The sequence below is a fragment of the Pleurodeles waltl genome, chromosome 3_1, assembly GCF_031143425.1.
Source record: "Pleurodeles waltl isolate 20211129_DDA chromosome 3_1, aPleWal1.hap1.20221129, whole genome shotgun sequence".
In the NCBI taxonomy this organism is placed as follows: domain Eukaryota; kingdom Metazoa; phylum Chordata; class Amphibia; order Caudata; family Salamandridae; genus Pleurodeles; species Pleurodeles waltl.
The window spans coordinates 488,152,884-488,172,851 of record NC_090440.1 but is presented as its reverse complement, the minus strand read 5'-3'; positions in this window follow the sequence as shown (position 1 = coordinate 488,172,851).

Below are 19,968 nucleotides of genomic sequence, written 5' to 3'. Positions count from 1 at the left end.
GGAGAGAGGGGAGGGAATCATGGCTGAGGGCATATTGTCTACAAGTTCGCCCTCCACAGGGTCTTTTTTATGGCACGCACCCTCCGATTTACTTGTGCCACCTCCTGCTGCAGCCTGGTCATTTTCCGCAACATACGGTCCAAGTTCTGTTACATCTGTTGAAAAGCTGCTGGGTCAATGACTGCAGCAGGGGTGGTCTGGGTGCCAGTTGAAGAAGTATGTCCCATTGTCGGTGCCATGCCTGTAGGAGAAGGTGCAGGTGGTGCTGTGACAGGTCCTGCAGCAGTGGAGGTTGACAGTCCTGCAAAGGTGCCTGCTAAACTTGGTGCCACCTGGGTGGTGGTGGTAGTGGTGGTGCTGGTGGTGGTGGCTGTGGTGGACACAGAGGGCCCCCTTGGGCAAATGCCCTCCACACTCCGGAGGCTCTTTCATGGCCATAACGCCTTGCCATGTTGCGGAACCCCGACTCCACATCCAGAATGTGGCGGTAATGCATCGCCCTGCGCTGAAACTCCCAAATCTGGATGGGATTCATATTGGCAGCTGTTAAAACAAATAGAAAACCAAACATTATGTACTTCATTTTGTGATATGGCTCCAGAAGTAAATCAGACAATACATCTAATGTACCAGAAACAGGCCATATCATCATACAGATCACTGATTGTCCCTGAGGAAGTACATGCCAATGCAGCCTACACATGTCCTATCAAACAGCACAGCAATACTCTAAAAGACGGGTAACAACTTGAATGACTTATGCATCATTGTTCAGCCATTTGTCAGGTAAAAAAAATGCTGCAAATCCTCCACCACTGACAGGCCAACTAATGACTATCTTCTTGATGACAATCAAGGGCCACAAGATCTGCGAGTTGTAAATGGAATTGCCAGGATAGAATGCAGTTGCTAATCATGAGTGGTTATCCTAAGTTTGGACAAGTCACTTACAGATTTACATGTCTGTGTACTAAACTTGGATCATCAGTCCTAGGTACACTTTTCACAACCCTATGCCTGTGCCTGAGGGGGGGGGGAGCAGGCAACAAATACTTTCAAACAACAAGGACACCCAGGAAGCTTTGGACAGCTGTAAATGTGTTTGGGCAGTCCACCACAGGTAAGGAGGAAGTCCAACTAGGATACAGCCAAACCTTGGACAATCCCATCCACACTCATGTTTGGAAATGCAGACAATTGTCAACATCATTTCCTACCAGTAATACATGACTTACAACAAGGAGATAGATGCAAGCACACATCTGGCCATGAGCTGCATGCACACCTAGGCCATTGTACTCAAGTGCCTCATACTCGTAGCACAACATGTGGAGCTAGATGCTGCTAGGAAGTCAAACATACAGTCAAACATGTTCATTAGTGAATAGGGAAGCTGAAGCCTGTGGGTAAGACTTTGGCATCCCTATTCTGTGAGAATCAGGGTCTGACTTGCTGACTAAATCACAAATATGGTCCTCTGCTACATTTTCTGATTTTAAGTGTTATCCAGAAAAGTCATCCCTATTCACATGGCCGTGCTTACAGGACTGACCTACAATCCCAAAATATGACTATACTCTAATGATTGACCAACTCAAAGATGGGAAGAAAATGATACTCCACTCAAGGAACATACCCGATCATTGACCAGCGCATCACACCTTGCTTTGTGTCCAAGACACAGGAGTCAATCACACAACAGCAGCAAACAAAACACAGAGCAGAAATATCATCACTTACTGGAGATGTCTGGGTCTGCAAATCGAGCCACCTCTCTGATAGTGTAGGGGGCAGGTCCACCTGTAATGCATGGAAGGGAGAAATGTGCTCAATGTCTATGCACTGTACAACACTTACACATACAAATACTACGTGTAATATTAAATCAGAAAGTCAAGCCCCTCAGACATGATGATAATGCATCCGACATACCACTGCAAACATGTACAGACCTGGGGACTCCAGTGAGTGATACACACATATCTGCACACATGCAGTGGCCCTAACTATCATGTGGTGGCAAACATGCTCCATCATTAGTTAGCAGACTAATTTATGGAGTGTATTCCTCTCATCATGTGTATCCATGAGAGACATGCAAAGCCACTTTCCTGGAGGACTGCAATACCAGTCATCCAGCTATTGTGACTAAGACCAATTTAAAACACACAGGTACAGTGTACAGAGGGCCAGGGACAGTTGTTAGCCCTCAATTTGTATCATTTGCTTCATTTTATGTGCCACAGTTATGCTAAGTTGCACCAACCATAGAGATATGAGCCTGTGTGCATTACTTTTGGCATCCATCCCTAATTTAATTGTGGCACTACAAAGTCCAAATATCAGTCTAAGATGTTACCTGAGGTCAGCTACAACTTGTTATGTATGTGTCAGAATCCAGTTCATACATGTATCCAAAAACATTAAGGGACACAATATTTCTTGAAAATATCTGGATTTAAAACATGTGTTTCCTGGTACACTCACAGACCATGCATGGAACATATGTTAGAGCCACATGTGCATCATCTATTGATGCGAAGGCAGCACTAATTTACAGGCTCCTGTTGTGTTTTGTAAGTTAGTGCAGCTGTTGCATCAACAAATGACGGTAATGTGTAGGAATTATTGAATATCTCACATGCAACTGTATGTTTAACTTGCATTCCACATGTCCAAAAACATTGCCTGCAGCATATGAACAAATATGCTACTGTCACTACAGAGCATTTAAATGTGCAAATTACTCTGATTTGTACTCACCAACAGGGCCACAATCACAATCCCCAGGTGGTCCAGCAGGTCTTGCTCCCAGCAACCAGGACAGCCCAACGGTGTTTCAGCTGGTGGTCATTGCACGGTGTGCTGTAGATTAGCTTTAGATAGTACAGGACCTTTGCCCACCAGAGCCTCCTTGCCTCTGTGTGATACCCCTGTATCACACGCCCACCTGCCTCGATCATTAAGGGTAGGAAGTGGCACACCAGCCAAATAAATCCACCCAGCTCCTTCTCTCCCATCCTGCCAAGACGAGGCCTACCCAACATGCTTGCACAAAAAATAGGGAATAAAGGGGTACAGAGGAGAATGGAGGGAAAGTAGGAGAGGAAAAGGAAAAAAAATTAACAGAACACAGCCCAACTAACCCCAAACTAACACTACCCACAACAGACTCCCAACAGTACAAAGACAAATTTAGACACCAGAAATGACCACAAAACACTTACACGGGATACCACAGACACTTAGGAAACACAAAAAGACAATTTAAAGACCACACAGGAGACAAATTCACGAAATTCACTGAGAGACAAGTCAAAACACAGCCACACAGTCAGGAAATATCGCAGACTGCAAAGTGAAAGTGAAAGTACACCCACTGTAGCAATTCTGTGAACAGGATATCCTATTACATCACTTCCTGTTTCAAATGCGGTGCGTTTTTAATCTTATGCGTCAAAATATTATAAAGCTTACATTCTGTGCTTAATTTTTTTCTACGCACATGCTTAGAAATAACCCTGCATCCATATTTTGAAATATGTTTCATACTTAACCATTTTCAGGGGGTACAGTGTGGGAATTACCGCTTAGGGCCAATGGATGTTTCATTGCAATGAGCGCCATTTTTCGACGCATATGCGTAATTTTTTGGCGCATATGCGTCTTTTTTGACATGTATGCATAAAAATTTCTGTCTTTTACTGGGTTTGGCTCATTTCTCATTTGTAAGGTGTGACAATACAGAGATAAGCTGATTGCACCAACATTGTGCATTCCGGCGTATGGGCACATGTGACAGACCATACTACTGTGGACCATGATCCACTACTTGTTGTACCGTATTTGCACTCTTCACTGACGCAATAGATGGCCAAACGTGTGGAATACAATTAGGTATTACCCAGTTTGGGCATGTTTTGTGTCAAGAGAGGATAGCAAGGCTACGCAACTCATTACAGTAACTCAATGCCTATGTGTCAATGTGTGTGAATTGGCGCTTACTATTGTAGTTGTCCCACTGTGTGAACATCACAAGATGTATTTTCGCAAATCTGCTTGTGTGCATGTGGAGTCAATGTGTCCAACCATCAGATGCTATTCAGTGTGGAAATGAGAGAGGAAATGTGTTTGTCATACACGTAGCGACATATGCTGTGTGCGCTTCCTAGGTTTTTTGGAAAACAAGCACCACCAATGACAAAGCATACACAGGATAGATAGCAGACGGTTGATCATGGCAATGTTCCAAAACTAAGCCATCACATGTCCTGGAATGTTTGATACTACTTCCTAGGCACTTGTTTGTTTACTACCCATGAGTCAGGGATGGGATAATGCTATGTGGGTACAGTGTTTGTGACACCGAGTCCCAAATACAATCCCCAAATTTCATGTCACACCACAGTTGGAGTCATATAAATGAGCCATGTCTCTCCTGCGGCAGTGGAATTACCAGCAGACCAAGCAGCACGTGTTCACCTATTTCCAGTGGTAAAATGCACAAAGGTGTCCGGTTCAAGTGTGTGGGCCAATGTTTAGCCTGTATCATTATTGGGGTCCATGTTGTCACAGTTACATGCAGGTCTAGTCATGAGTCTGTGGAGCCATTTCCTGCATCTAAAAAGTATCCTTCACAGCTGAATTGAAGGAAAGTCAATGAGGAATTGAGAACACACATGGGGATAGTCCAGCTATGGCACTGCAGATGTGTTATGAGACTGACAACAGGGAAACCTTGGCGTGCTGACAAAGTTGATGAATCAGGAATTTTAAACCAGCAGGTTTCCTCACAACATTTGTACACAGGTTGGCCCCTAAAATTCCCACTGCATCCGGGAACATCAGTGCCTCTGTGCTGATTAATCTCACAGCTATTCACCACGCAAGCCCCATCAATATGTTGGGGGGCAATGTGAATCAGTGTGTGGACTGTCAGACAATACCCCAGGAGGAAAGTGAGGGCTGGGAAAGCAACTATGATACAAGTGTAGCCACAGGAAACCTTTATGGTAATGCAAAGACAGGAACCAGTCAGCATAACGGGATGCAGGGTCAATCAGGATCAACAAATTTAACAAGGCAAATACACAGTGAGCAGACTGAGACTGGTCAAAGGTGAAACAACACTGTGGAAAATGAAAATTGTGTTTGTCCTGTGTGTTGGAACGTAACACAATAACCCAAGGCCTGTGTTACACAAGTGATTTACACGGCAATGCATAACAGTGTTATACATAAAATGGCAGTTTCTACGCTGTTCCAGGCAGCAGCAAGGGCAGTGCATGTTCAAATGGCTGGTCTGCATGGAGGTGCTCACAGGTGTGTGCAGCTTCAGTCTCTCACAAGTCCTGCAGGTGAGAATCGAGTTCAAAGGGCCAACAGTACCTTTCACATGGGAAGCAATGTACAGGTGATTACAGGTCATACAGACCACAAGGCAGTGCATTATTCAACCAGAAGTCCATGCAGACAGAAGTACAGTGACTATGGCAAACCATACTAAAGAGGGAAGCACCCTGGATTCAGATTGTGAGTCTGGGTGTGTGTAGAGGAGGGATTATCTGGGTACACATATTCCCTTTCCAGGGACCTCTGAAGGGTGGGATGAGACACGGAACATGGGTGTGCCAGGACTTAAGACCTGGGCTGGCATATGCAGGGGATGTCTTGTGAGCAATGCTAGTCATACCTGGGGCACTTGTGCTATCCATTTTTCTGCCTATATGGAATTCTTGTCACACATAGTCCTTGCAAAGATAGCTAATGTAACACTTACTGATGGCAAGGGTCTGGGCATACCTTCTTGTCACCAATGCACATCCACTGCCTCATGTATGAGGCATTTTTTTCCCTTATTGACTGATGGTGTCTTAGTTGTGTGCCATATGCTGCAATGAACCATGTTGCCAACGGGTGTTTGGCTGATTGACCGGATGTCAGCAGTTTTTTTGTATAGTTGCAGTCCATTGTGTACTCCCTTGCATTATGTCATGTGAAAGAGGTGTCCATGTGTCTTAACTGGGGGTGACATGATACTTCCATACACAGAATCAATTCCACAGTGGTGATAACACGGTTGCATCTATATACCCATGACATGCCATCCAATTTCACATATGTAATAGAATTATTTAAACATCAGTGAGACCCTTAGATTTTGCAAGGTGACAATGTACAACACATCTCCGTACGTTGTCAGCACTGACGTGTTGACATTTGACTAGGCACAAATTTCACATGTGTGACTAATTCTCTGCAGACCTATTTCTCTGCCCTTGACATGTCCACTCAGGTTGTAACATGTACCTATACTACTGAACATGTTCCAGTTCAGCTGGCTAACTTGGTTGTGAGGTTGTAATTTTGAGTGTCAGAAGGTCCATATGCCTGTACATCTGTTGTGTGTGTGTGAAATTGTCTCAATCTGTATGTGTAGGGATGTGCACTTTCAAAATTGTCACATCAATATGTGTTCTTTGCACAGTCCACTTGCTTATTGGTAGTGGGCAATGTGTGAGCAGGAGTGATGTGAGATATTGGTACAGCCTCAATGATTCCATGTCACCTTCATTGTAGTCATCATCATGCTATGTGTGTCATGGTGTTTGACCTGCAGCAAAACACATTACACACCCCTTACACAGTACGTATTGGCTGGAAGGGTGTTTGATTGAGTGTTATTGATGTGATATTGAAAGATTAATCTTCCAAGTTGTACTGCCAGTTGAGGCCATGTCATTGTCATTGTGTTGTATTAATAGCAGTGTCACAACCTCATTCTCTTCCTGGCCACGTGTCGATGTAGTGGTGTATGTGTTGTGTGTTCTAGAGGGTTGCTGTGCTGTGTGTATATAAGTAGGTTTCTGTACTTACCAACAAGTAGGCCATTTAGATATGGTCCATCCTGGAAGTGTTGATTGATGGTGCAGTGACGGAAGATGAATGAAACGTGTACACTCCCAGGATACTTTGCCACAATGTTGGTGATCAATCCCCGGTGATCGACAATGGCCTGCACATTGATGGAGTGTGTGTGCTTCCTGTTGCGGTATAGATGTTCGGTTGCAGCAGGTGGCACAATGCGTACATGTGTGCAGTCAATGGTACCAAGGACATGTGGAAGGCCATTGATTTGGTAGAAGCCCTGTTTTGTCTCCTGCTGCTTCAGCTGTGTGTTGAGGAAGCTGATGTGGCGGGGTGAGGGAGGTGATGGCATCCAATACCTTAGGTAGGAAGGCAGAGAATGAGGGCTGTGAGATCCCGGCAACCAGGGCACCAGTGGTTTGAAAGGAGCCACTTGCCAACATGTGGAGTACAGCTAGCAGCTTGGTTTCTGGTGGAATGGTGCGGGGTGTCTGTAAGCTGGGTGCCAACTGTGGCTTAATGTTGCGCAGCATCTGCTGAATTGCTTGCCAGTTGAGCCTGTACCTCTGGATGATGTCTTGTTGCCAGAGTCCCAGAAGGGTTGTCCTGGTGCGGAATATCCTCTCCTGCCTTCTACGTTGCCTTTGGGGTCCCTGCTGGTGTTGTGGAAGCTGCTGTTGTTGGTCCTGTGCTCTGTGTCCTCGTGCATGCTGGATGAAAAGCACCTCCATGTCTTCCTTTTGGAGCTCTGCTGTTGCTTGTGTGTGTTTTCCTTATGTACTGGTGTGTTTGCCCCATTTTAACGCCTGCCCTGACCCAGGCATTTTTTTGTACGCAAATCGGGATGTGCGTCATTTTCTGACTCCGCCTCCCAGCCGTGTGGGATTTTTGCGTGATTGGATAAATAAGACGCACAGTGTTTAAGTCATTTTTTGGACAGGAACGTATACCTTGCATGTCATTAACACAAGGCGGTTACCGCATCCAGAAAATTATGCACATGGCAGTGCAGGGTTTGCGCCGAATGTGCGTCAAAATGTTTGACGCACATTCGGCGCAGACAGAGTATAAATATGCCCCTTAGAGTGCTTAATTATTATATTATGTAAAGAGAAGTTACATTTAGAATAAATGAGTCATTAAAAACATAATTTTTTCTAAATTGCATCTTTAAACACTTCTCCAACTTGGAATGTTTTATTTGAATACAAAAAAAATCCCTTATCATACTGTTAACAAAACAATAAAAAGAATGACTATATATTTGAATTTACAAATGTATTCATTCCCATAATAAAAAAAATTACTGCTGAAATTAAATTATGTACCTATATTATTAATTTATTTTTTATTGAACATATTGTACCCTTTTTTCTCACAAACCTAACAAACTGTAAAAAATCAATTCTTATTAAACCTAACTAAAGTATTAAATAATTTCACTTATACTTGAATTCATTATCAAATAATTAGTAACATATACATTTTATACTTCAGCTTAGAGCAATACTTCCCACTCTATTCCCCAACAAACGCAACAACGCTTAACAAATCTTTAAAATTTAAAAACAAAATTTATAATATAACTAATTAACACACACACTAAATAATAAATGAATGAAATATAACAGAATATTAAACATCTTAACACAAAACTGTGCTAATGATTTGAAACAAATCTAAAACAAACATAATTAACAATCACAATATTAATCTAAATAAAATTAAAGACTAATAAATATCAGAAGTAAACTTACAAAAATAAAACAAAAAAGGCATCCCTTATAATAATATTAGAGTAAATAATTTGAAAAGCATCCATGTTTTATAGAAAGCTACAAAAATTGTAATCCATATCTTGATGGTATGTCTACAATAGTCAGAACAGCATATTTCAGAAAAATAATTATTGTCCAACATTATACTCATCAATATTAAGGCATTAAGTTATAAGGCCAATTCTAGAAAGGTGCATTTAGGTGAAAACACTTTCACACCTATTAGCAAGACATCTTGCATTTTACTTTTTACTTTTCATTACCCTATAGTTGATGTAAAACGTTTATGAGACTGCCTGCTTTGAGGTGTCCTTTTCTTAAGCACAGAACACTTATTATTATTCACTTTCTTGACTACCCAAGAAGAGGAGAACTCCTCCCAGTTGCCACTGTGTCACCATGCACAAAATAGTATACTTAAACAGTGTTGAATGTAAAATGTCTCCTCAATAGTGTTAAAGGTAGGGAGAAAAACCCAGAAGACGAAACAACTTCCTTGTCAATTTAGTAGCTCTTGATTGAAGATGAAAATTGATTTGAAGAATAACAACAAGTCATCTAACTCCTCCCAACATCAGGAAAAAAGAAAAGGACCAAGAAAACTCCAGGAGACATTTCAGAGAAGAAAAACAACTATAACAAAAATGGAACGAATGGGCAATGAAAATGACATGAATTAGGTAACAATTGTGTTGGGATGCATCTATCTCTTGAAAATGGTCCCTCTATATGATATTACAAGAAACTGACACAGGAAGAGCTCAGCCACATCTTGGATTAGGAACTGCCTTTAAAATTCCATGAGCAATCCACCATCTAGAAATTCATAGCATTCTGTGACTCCACCACTGTGCTGCAAGCCCAGTGTGGCAACCTGACCGTAGGACAAATGTCCAAGTAGTTATGAGCAGGAAACAACACAGCACCTCATCTTCCTCCTTAGTTTACATGGTTTCGGTAGTGATAGTCTGAGTTCAGCCTGGCCATTTTTACAACACCTTCCCAATATGGACTGGAAGGAAACTAATTAGCTCACTGCTGGGATTTAACGTCATGGGAACTCAAGAGTGAAAAATGAATAAAGGTGAACATGTTGCTTGTTTAATTGTATGTACGTGGTTTTCAAGCACACCATGGTTGAATTCTTTATTAGTTTATTTGGTTGTTAAAGGGGGTTCATTAAATAGACTTCAGGGTATAACTCACAGCCAAGCTATTTCTTTTTAAAATCATGTTCAAGTGTGCAGCTCATTTATTGTCTAGTCTGCAACACCATGATCACATCTTACTTTACATCAAATTACTATACCAGCTGTCTGTAAAAGAATGATTAACCATTCAAACTCTTTGGTTTAAAAGATGTTCCATCAATCAATCAATCAGGGTGTATAAAGCATGGCTAATCACATGATAGGGTATCCATTCCATGATCACAAAACAACTGATGTTTCAATTTTGGTCTTTAGTCATCCACAGATGAGGAACCCTGGGTTTCCTAATGGAGTACTATATCTACCCACAAGAGATTCAGTACCTGATCATTCCAGATGCTATATATTAGAGATAAAATTAGCCATTATTATTTAGGGAAATTACATTATATTTGCAAATGCTATTCTGCTATGTAACTTAAAAATACCCACATTGATGATTTATATGTTTAGTTATTTTATGAGAAGTGTATTATAGATGAATGAAAAGACAAATCTGTTTCAATTTTTTCTGTTTTGTCTTGCTTTGTTTAACCAAGTTGAGTGTATCACTTGATTCTTTCCTATGTTGTGGAAGGGAATATTCGTGAATTGAATAGATCTATTGTTACAATGTTGATTGTCCTGATGAAGTATTGATCTGATATCCCAAAACACATGTCGGTAGCTGTATTTATATTAGCAACACTATTTGCAACCATTTCTATTAGTGAACAATTTTGAAATATCATTATAAGTTATCATTAAAGATTGCAATATTACACCCTAAGAATGAACCTTGCTATTCAGATATTCTTAGTGTTAACATTACTCAATAGACTTTTAGATGCACCTGTGCTGTTGTTTGAAGTTTCCTTAATGTGATCCAGAGTAGGTGATCACATTCAAGGTAGCACCTCTGTGTTAGTCCAGTACACTTTTCCCACAGAAAATAATTAATGTAGGTGCTTCCATGTTCACAGTTCCTCCCAGTGGAATTCCTGAGCTGTACGACTTAGACTGCAGCATGACTATACCAAATTGAGACAATCTCTAAAGACTCATCTCTTTATTTTGGTATTTCGATAAACCTGATTGCAACATTAGGCATCCACTGTTTTAAATGTTTTACCATATTAAATTCCTAACACTGGCTTTACCTTCTTTATTCAGATTCTCAGGAAACATTGTGTTCTTCTAGACTGTTTTATGTCTTTCAGACATGTCCAGCTGGACACTACTGACACATTCCTTTGTTGAACTTCGCTTAATACCAGGTCCTGCATTTGCATTATTTGTTCCCTCTCACCCTATTCACTCGAAACTCATCAACCCATTAAAAAATAAATTACATATAAATGAATACAACAAAAATATATATTAACAATATATACTTAAGTAAACACATGTATGTCCTTGAACTGCAAAGTACTCAGAGGCTACCATAGTATGGCTTGTATTTCTACCCAACCCCCAAATAAAGTAATATATGACAGTAAAATTAAATAAAATACATAAAATCACTCTAATCTATCATGGATATGTATGGGTGTGCTGAAAGGCCATTATGTTTTAGCTGTTCTGTATCTCTCTCAAACTGAAATGTAAGTATCCAGGAATTCAATTAAAATACATTTTATAAAATTAACATTCTAAAGCAATTAGACCTTCAGTTATGTCACACAGCATTTGTAAGTATTCCTGTCAAGATTAGTTGAAAAGAACTTGCTTATGAGCAGACAACACTAAGACATGCAGACTTCAAGACGGTATTCAAGTTTAAAAGAGGTCAGAACTGGCGTATATGGAGAATAGGATCCTGGAGATTAGTTTAACTTACACTTGGAGATTTTGACTATATAAATTCAGTGCAGGGACTAGGAAAGTGCCTAGCAACATCTAACATTTATTTCAGCTTCATTGCTACCTTCCCGTTTGTGGTTTTATTCCCTGTGGCTTCTTGCTTCTCCAAACCCTTTCTCCTTCCTCCCACTTACTTTTTATGAGCATCCTTTGCCCTTCAAATGCAACTTCCCCTTTGAAGCTCACTTTCTTTTTGCTTGTAGCCTGGGTGACATCTGTTTTCAACGATATGGCTTTATGGTGTCCTTTCTTGGGAAGTACTACATTTAGTTGTCTCATTCACGAGTTAGCACAGCTGGGTGGTCAGCATGTAACTCTGTACTTTCCAGTTGGGCTACTTGCCTTTTCCCAGTAAAAATTGCATTTTGGGGTTTTTACTGTAAGGACAGATAAAAACACATGTCCTACTTTTTAATTTACAACACTCTAACTTAGGGCTCAACAGGTCTACTTTAAGGGACATATATATATCTTAGAAAGGAAGGTCTGGACTTTATCATTAGTTTCAATGGTAAAGTCAAGTTAGTAGTCTAAAATTGCTTTATCAGTCTGCCTTGGCAGGCTAGGAAACATGTTTAACTTTGTCACAGTGGGACAATAAGTGCAGCAGTCCATGAGGGACACTTCAACTTATAGGCCCTGGGTATGTCAGTGCCATATACTAGGAACTTATAAGCAAGTTAACTTGTGCCAATAGGGTATAAGCCAGTTAGACATACACTGTTAAGGGTCATAGCACCAGCAGTAAGGTTGGCTTAGCAGGCCTCAGTGCACTCTAGCACTCACTACACCTGTACCTAATAATCAAAAAGTGGGTCAAAAAGTGAGAGTGAATCTGCAAAACGCCATTTGGTCACATGAAGACAAAGATGACAACTAAGGTCGGAATTGATCTCAAGAACTCTGCACATCAGCCAACTCAGATAAAACTCACCACTATGGTTTGTAAATTGGAAATTTGAATTGTTTCCTGTTGTCTTATTAGTATAAAGAGGAGGTGTATGAGTGATTGTTGAGCTTGACTATATATCTCTAAATTTGGTGACAGTAATACACTACTGCTGTGGTGAAATTGACCTCATTTACACTGTGATCAAAGTAATTGAGCACAGCCTCCAATAAAACCAACATGAAGGGCCTGCATTGTAAAATTCTCTTTGTTTCAAAACAAAAGTATAACGTTTCACTCAGCTTAATATTATTGGACACATATTGGGGGTCATTCCAACCCTGGCGGTCGGTGTTAAAGCGGCGGCCAACCCGCCAACAGGCAGGCGGTCCAAAAAATGGAATTCTGACCCTGGCCGAAACCGCCAACACAGACCGCCACTTTAACACTCCGACCGCCACTGCGGGACAAACAAAAAGCGCGGCGGTCACCGCCAACCGATAGGCGGGAGACAATGTACTGCCCACCCTATCACAACTCACCAATCCGCCACCTTTTCCGGTGCGAAAGTCCCGCCGATAAAAACACGGCGGAAACAGACTACGAACGGGAAAACGCTCACCTCTACACACTCCACGAGGAATCTGGACAGCATGGAACCAGAACTACACATCCTACCAGCTATTGTCTACCTGCTCCTCTACCAGAGCACGAACACCGGCGCAGAAGACAACGGTGAGTACTGCACCTACGACACAGGGGAGGAGAAAAGATTGCGGGCACACACATACGCGACACACCCACCCTCACCCACAACTACCTACACATCAATGCAGAGCAACAACTCAGAGTGACACCCCCCAAACCCCCTGGAAGAATGCAAAGACAAAATAAAATGATCATGAAATTCAAATATATTGTAAGGCTAAGTAAAAAAAAAATTCCAACATCTATAACTATATACACATATGTAAATTGTCCTGTCCAAATTGGGTTCCAGTCATTGTACGTGGGCCAATGGGCCTCAACACATGGGCAAAGCCCACACAGGAGACCCGAATCCATTGGAGAGAACACTGCAGGGGCATCAGATAGAAAAACTACAGGCACCTCAGGGGGAAGGGAAGGGGAGGCACCTCAGCCACATGAGTCCATGACGCCAGATCCACGAGGGGCCTCCATGCCCACTGTCCCATCCTGGGGAGTGCAAAGCCACAGTCTCACAAGTCTCTACAGTGGGTGGCTTGCCCACTGTTACATCCTGGGGAGTGCAAAGCCACAGTCTCACAAGTCTCTACAGTGGGTGGCTTGCCCACTGTGCCATCCTGGGGAGTGCAAAGCCACAGTCTCACAAGTCTCTACAGTGGGTGGCTTGCCCACTGTTACTTCCTGGGGAGTGCAAAGTCACAGTCTCACAAGTGGATCACAGACTCCACTGGTTCTGGAGGAGGCATAGTGCCCAGAGTGCTTCGTGCAGCCCTGCCCGACACAGATGCGGGCCTGCCCCTTCTGCCAATGGGCCAGAGGTGCTTGAGACGGCGGTGCCCAGCGGAGCAGTGCTTGAGTTGAAGGGCTCAGCAGAGCGGTGCAGAGACGGCGGTGCCCAGCGGAGCGGTGCTTGAGTTGAAGGGCCCAGCGGAGCGGTGCAGAGACGGCGGTGCCCAGCGGAGCGGTGCTTGAGATGAAGGGCCCAGTGGAGCGGTGCTTGACATGAAGGGCCCAGCGGAGCAGTGCTTGAGATGAAGGGCACAGCGGAGCGGTGCTTGAGATGAAGGGCCCAGCGGAGCGGTGCTTGAGATGAAGGGCCCAGCGGAGCGGTGCTTGAGATGAAGGGCCCAGCGGAGCGGTGCAGAGATGAAGGGCCCAGCGGAGCGGTGCTTGAGATGAAGGGCACAGCGGAGCGGTGCTTGAGATGAAGGGCCCAGCGGAGCGGTGCTTGAGATGAAGGGCCCAGCGGAGCGGTGCTTGAGATGAAGGGCCCAGCGGAGCGGTGCAGAGATGAAGGGCCCAGCGGAGCGGTGCTTGAGATGAAGGGCCCAGCGGAGCGGTGCTTGAGATGAAGGGCCCTGTTCAGCGGTTCTTGAGACGGCGGTGCCCTGTTCAGCGGTGCTTGTCTTGAAGGGCCCTGTTCAGCGGTGCTTGTCTTGAAGGGCCCTGTTCAGCGGTGCCTGTCTTGAAGAGCCCTGTTCAGCGGTTCTTGAGACGGCGGTGCCCTGTTCAGCGGTGCTTGTCTTGAAGGGCCCTGTTCAGCGGTGCTTGTCTTGAAGGGCCCTGTTCAGCGGTGCCTGTCTTGAAGAGCCCTGTTCAGCGGTTCTTGAGACGGCGGTGCCTGTTCAGCGGTGCTTGTCTTGAAGGGCCCTGTTCAGCGGTGCTTGTCTTGAAGGGCCCTGTTCAGCGGTGCCTGTCTTGAAGGGCCCTGTTCAGCGGTTCTTGAGACGGCGGTGCCCTGTTCAGCGGTGCTTGTCTTGAAGGGCCCTGTTCAGCGGTGCTTGTCTTGAAGGGCCCTGTTCAGCGGTGCCTGTCTTGAAGGGCCCTGTTCAGCGGTTCTTGAGACGGCGGTGCCCTGTTCAGCGATGCTTGTCTTGAAGGGCCCTGTTCAGCGGTGCTTGTCTTGAAGGGCCCTGTTCAGCGGTGCCTGTCTTGAAGGGCCCTGTTCAGCGGTTCTTGAGACGGCGGTGCCCTGTTCAGCGGTGCTTGTCTTGAAGGGCCCTGTTCAGCGGTGCTTGTCTTGAAGGGCCCTGTTCAGCGGTGCCTGTCTTGAAGGGCCCTGTTCAGCGGTTCTTGAGACGGCGGTGCCCTGTTCAGCGGTGCTTGTCTTGAAGGGCCCTGTTCAGCGGTGCTTGTCTTGAAGGGCCCTGTTCAGCGGTACCTGTCTTGAAGGGCCCTGTTCAGCGGTTCTTGAGACGGCTGTGCCCTGTTCAGCGGTGCTTGTCTTGAAGGGCCCTGTTCAGCGGTGCTTGTCTTGAAGGGCCCTGTTCAGCGGTGCCTGTCTTGAAGGGCCCTCTTCAACGGTTCTTGAGACGGCGGTGCCCTGTTCAGCGGTGCTTGTCTTGAAGGGCCCTGTTCAGCGGTGCTTGTCTTGAAGGGCCCTTTTCAGCGGTGCCTGTCTTGAAGGGCCCTGTTCAGCGGTTCTTGAGACGGCGGTGCCCTGTTCAGCGGTGCTTGTCTTGAAGGGCCCTGTTCAGCGGTGCTTGTCTTTAAGGGCCTTGTTCAGTAGTGCCTGTCTTGAAGGGCCCTGTTCAGTGGTGCTTGTCTTGAAGGGCCCTGTTCAGCGGTGTTTGTCTTGAAGGGCCCTGTTCAGCGGTTCTTGACATGTGTCTCCAGGGCACCATATCCGGCCAATATATGGAGTTCACTCGCCATCCGACTTCTCGCTTGCGGGCCCTCCTGTGCTGGAGTCCCGGGCCCGTGGGTGTCCTCCTTCACACCCGGAATGGGGCTGGTGGGGCCCTCCTGGGCAGCTCGCCTGCTACCGGACTTGTCGGCCATGCTGCCCTTGCCATCCTTCTGTGATTCTCTGTGGCCCTTGCCTCCCTTTGTAGATGTGCCAGGTGGCACCCCACTTCCTGACGGTGCCAGGGTAGTGCCTTTGGAGGCTGCCATCTCTGCCCTCTCGCGCCGGGCCTTGCCTTTCTTGGTTTTCTTCCCAGGGGGTGGGCTGGCTGTCCCTTTACTGCTGGCCGATGTAGCTGCACTTGAAGGTGGTGGACTCCAATATCCTTGTACTATGGTCCTTGTAGGTCCAGGGGTTGTGGTGGCTGAGGTGCTGATTGGACTCTTACGAGATGGAGGGGGTGGGTCAGGTGATGTAAAGAGGTTAATTTTGGTCAGGAAAAACTTTTTAGGAGCAGTGGGAAGGGTAGGTGCAGTGGGTATGGGAGTGGAGGAAGAGGATGTGGATGTAGGAGAGTCAAGTGTGGTGTCTTTGGGTGCAGGTGCTTGTGACGGAGGCTGTCGTGAGGTGGATGGCTGTTGGGTGGGTGGCTGCCTGCGTTTGTGTGGTTTGGAAGAGGGGGTGACAGACACACTGGGAGAGGACACAGGGGATGTGTAAATGGCAGTGGGGGTGGTGACTGCACGTGTGCGGAGTGTTCTGGTGGGTGTGCTGGTGATGGACGTAGTGGCTGATGATGTTGTGCATGCAAGTGTGAGTGGAGACGTCACAGGGAGGGAGGAGGGAGACGAGGAGGAGGGGGACACAGAGGAGGCAGTGGCTGTTGGTATGTCTGCATGTGGCTGTTGCTTGTGTGAATGCTTGTGTGATGTGTGGTGCTTATGTCTGGATGAGCTGCCCTTGGGTGTTGAGGTGTGTGCAGGCTGGTCTGTAGGTGTGTCTGGGATAGGCAGAGGAACAGGGGAGTGGGACTGGGTGGAGGAAGTTGGAGGAGGGAGGCAAGAGACAGGGACAATGGCTGCCGTCAGTGCTGAGGCCAGAGCGTTGAACGATCGCTGATGGGCAGCCTGACCCGAATGAATGCCCTCCAGGTATGCATTGCTCCGGTGCACCTCCCTTTCTACCCCCTGGATGGCATTCAAAAGGGTAGACTGCCCAACAATGAGCGTCCTGAGGAGGTCAATGACCTCCTCACTGAGGGCAGCAGGGGTAACTGGGGCAGGGCCTGAGGTGCCTGGGGCGAAGGAGATGCCCGCCTTCGTGTGCGAGCGGGCACGGGGCGAATGCTGAGGGGCTGCTTGGAGGGCGGAGCTGGTGCGCTGGGTGGCGGCTGTACCTGTTGTTGCGGTGGGCACGGATGTTGCCGCCACCACAAGGGAGCTCCCTTCCGAGGACGTGTCTGTGTCGCTGATGTCTCCACGTGTCCCCGTTGTGGAGCTCCCCTCGCCCTCTGTCTCACTGGTGAACTCCGAGTCGGTTGCATGGCCCTCCAGGGCCATGTGAGATGCAGCTCCCTCGTGCTCCGATGCCACTTCTCCTCCGCCTGATGATGCTAATGCACATATGAACAGGAAGAGCAGCAAAAAAGGGGGGGGGAATAAAGACATGTTGAGTGCATGCATTGGCAACACAGTTGGCGGAGAGGACAGACACAGAAGCCCCCTGCACTACGCCGCGCACTTGGGGTACACTACTCAATCATTGGGACTTGGCCTACAAGCCTATGGACGACAACTGCACACGTAGGTGACACAGGGCCATGGATAGCTGTACTTGGCACCCTACAGAGGTGGGGGGCGGGGGCACAGGGCCATGCCTTACGGAGGGGCCTAGAATACAGAAATTGCCCTGGCCTAGGGATACCCACAGCCCTCCTCCCCCACCCAGACACCTCCAGTGCGCGCTAAGATAGCAGAATGTGCTGGTACTCACCCCCTTGTGTCTGCTGTGATGTCCTCACGTGCCCATCCAAATCTGGTTAGGCCACCGCTAGGATCCGAGACATCAGGGGGGTCAATTGACGAGTGGCACCCCTCCTATGTTGGGAGGCCATCCCCAGCAGAGCCTCCGCTGTCTTCCTGCTCCTGCGGCAGATGTCCTCCCACCTCTTGCGGCAGTGGGTGCCCCGCCTGTTGTGCACCCCCAGGGTCCGGACGTCCTTGGCGATGGCACGCCAAATGTCGATTTTCTGATGGGCGCTGACCTATGTGACATGTACAGGGGGAGAAATAACATTATTATAATTTTCTGCATGCTCCATGTGAGTGGCCCCCCATCCCCACCCTTGCCATGTGGCACATGCTCTCATCCGTCGTTTGATGCATGCCTCAATCGCTCCCCTCCCCACCATCTTTCATCCACCCGACTCAACACAGGCATTGCCCCCAAAGCATGCTCCCAGTGTACTTACCTGTTGGTCTGGAGGACCGTAGAGTAGCGCATACTGGGGGAGGACCCCATCCACGAGTTTCGCCAATTCTTCAGAAGTGAAGGCAGGGGCCCTTTCCCCAGTTGCAGCAGCCATTGTATCTTCCAGACCGAGGTCACAGCAGCACTTGCAGTATAGGTCCTCTCCTGTGGATGATCAGGTCTCGAGTGACTAAGCAGATAGAAAATGGCGGTCACGTCCGCGGCGGTGTGTACCGCGGTGGTGCGTCCCGCGACCGCCGGCGCACTTCGTCATTGGCTCCTGAAACGCATAGGGTTCAATGTTAACCAATGCGGCTTTGCGCCGCGGTCTTCGACCGCCTACCGCCACGGTGTGCCACGCCAGCGCATTGACCTCACATCCCATTGTCGCACTTCACAGGTCAGGCAGCCGCCATTTCAAGGGCCCACATGGCTTAATTTCTACTGTGTCACACATGCCTAGGCCTTGCATCGACACTCATACAAGCCATTCAATGCATAGAGAATCGTGTACTGTGCAAGCTGCGGTTACGTACCTGTGGGTTGATTGACTCTGTGCTCGCTGTTGTCCTTCCTAGGCACCGTCCGCTGGGACTTGCGAGGAGATGGAGGAATGTTCCTGTGTACAGACCGCTGGTGGACCTGTCGACAATGGAGGAACGACATGTCATTCTGACAAACAGGCTTGACCGAGCCACTATACAGGAACTGTGTGCCCAGCTGGAGGCAGACCTGATGTCACCCATCCGCCAACCCACAGGGATCCCCCCTCTAGTGCAGGTGCTGTCAGTACTCCATTTTTTGGCAAGTGGGTCATTTCAAACAACAGTGGCCATTTCATCAGGGATGTCTCAGCCTATGTTTTCCAAGGTGTTGTCCAGAGTGTTGTCTGCCCTGCTCAAACACATGCGGAGATACATCGTTTTCCCTGAGGTGGGGGATTTGCCTACAGTGAAGGGTGATTTCTATGCCCTTGGACATATTCCCAACATCATTGGTGCCATTGATGGGACACATGTGGCTTTGGTACCCCCCAGTGAAAGTGAGCAGGTGTACAGGAACAGAAAAAGTTATCATTCCATGAATGTCCAGGTGGTCTGTTTGGCTGACCAGTACATCTCCCATGTAAATGCCAAGTTCCCTGGGTCAGTGCATGACGCATACATCATGCGAAATAGCAGCATCCCTTATGTGATGGAACAACTACGGAGACACCGTGTGTGGCTAATTGGTGACTCAGGTTACCCCAACCTGTCGTGGTTACTGACCCCAGTGAGGAATCCCAGGACAAGGGCAGAGGAACGCTACAATGAGGCCCATGGGTGAACTAGGAGGATTATAGAAAACCTTCGGCCTCCTGAAGGCCATGTTTAGGTGCCTGCATATGACAGGTGGATCCCTAATGTACTCACCAAAGAAGGTGTGCCAGATCATCGTGGCCTGCTGTATGCTTCACAACATGGCTTTGCGACGCCAGGTGCCTTTTCTGCAGGAGGATGGTCCAGATGGTGGTGTTGTAGCAGCTGTGGAGCCTGCGGAGAGTGAAGAGGAGGAAGACGAAGAGGACGACACAGACAA